Consider the following 1,564-nt stretch of genomic DNA (forward strand, 5'->3'; position numbering starts at 1 on the left):
ATTTCATCGGCTAATGAGTGGGAGGTTTATTCCAACTCTTTTGAGGGAGGGGCAGGGATTTCCAAGAACTGGGCCACTGCCCACTTTTTGGCCTTTCAAGGTCAACCTCAGAACTGTCCCAGCACCTATGGGTATGTCATTTAGCTAAAGTATTAAATGAGTGTATAATGAGGCTCAGGATCTACTGGAAGTTGAATCTCCCACCATCTTGGACCTAGTCGGTTCTCACCAGTTTACATCGTGTCCTCAACGCCTCTGTCATTCTCTTAATGGTTGTGCCCTGCCCCCTTCCCTCCTGTCTCCCTCCTGATCCCTCCTGTCTGGATCTCTCTGGACCTCAATTTCCTTTGATGTAAGGAAATTAGTAGTCTTCTCAGAGAGAGTTTTTGTGGGAATTCAACTTACATATAAGACACCTAATACTTAAAAAGTGCTCAGTACAAGTGCTTTCCTTCCTTTGAGGAAATGAATTCAGGGTGGGCTTTTATCTGCCCAGAATGACTTAGGCACAGTCTTTTCTGAAGATAAGTGAGACGTCTCACAAATATTGGAGTGCATCCAAATCATTTGGGACGCTTGTTAAACATACAGGTAAACAAACTTCACCCAGGGGGTTCCGTCTCAGTAGCCTTAGCATGGAGTCCTGGCTTCTCTTTTAATACGCTCCCTAAGTGATTCATATGCACAATCTCACCTAGTACAGTGTGAGAACTTCTGTACTAGGAAACGCTTCATTCAATAAGTATGTGCCAGGTGCTAGGTAGAGGCAAAGAAGAAAACAATGTAATTTTTGAAAGGTCAGTGCCTAGCACAGGGCTTGGCATTAATGAGCACTTATTAAATAGTTATCAAATGAGAGATTCAAGGAGGAGTTTCCTACTGGGGGTATGAGCAAATAAAACAGGTAATAGCCATAAGGACTTTTTTTTTTTTTTTTTTTGTCTTTTTGCCTTTCCAAGGGCCACACCCTCAGCATATGGAGGTTCCCAGGCTAGGGGTCTAATTGGAGCTGTAGCCACCGGCCTACACCAGAGCCACAGCTACGCAGGATCCAAGCCACATCTGTGACCTACACACTAGCTCACGGCAACGCCAGATCCTTAACCCACTGAGCAAGGCCAGGGATCGAACCTGCAACCTCGTGGTTCCTAGTCGGATTCGTTAACCACTGCACCACAACAGGAACTCCGCCATAAGGACTTTTAATGAGAGGGGGCACCAAAGAAAGGGTAGCTAGAGCCAGGATTTGCTGCCTGCAGAGGGAGGCATCTGAAAAGGCTTCCTCGAAGAGGAGCTTCTGACAGCTTTTGAAGGATAGGCAGGGTTTGCCAGCCAGATGAGTGGCTGTGTGCAGAGTGTGATGAGGTATGTCTGGAGCACAGGTACCAGGGAGAGTCCTAGGAAGTGAAACAGGAAGAGGTGTGTGTTTGGAGACAAATCTGCTGTAATAGGGACTTTCAACTTTAGGAGGAAGTTCATGGGGAGTCATGGGAGTGATGGGGTAAATAGATTTTCATTGTAGAAAGCTTGTTTCAGCAGCCTTCAGTATGAGAACAGAATGGCA

Source organism: Sus scrofa, chromosome 2 (assembly GCF_054392235.1).
Source record: "Sus scrofa isolate SSC_HxYL_T2T_F1_AM1 chromosome 2, Sscrofa_HxYL_maternal_Yorkshire_Landrace_v2.0, whole genome shotgun sequence".
In the NCBI taxonomy this organism is placed as follows: domain Eukaryota; kingdom Metazoa; phylum Chordata; class Mammalia; order Artiodactyla; family Suidae; genus Sus; species Sus scrofa.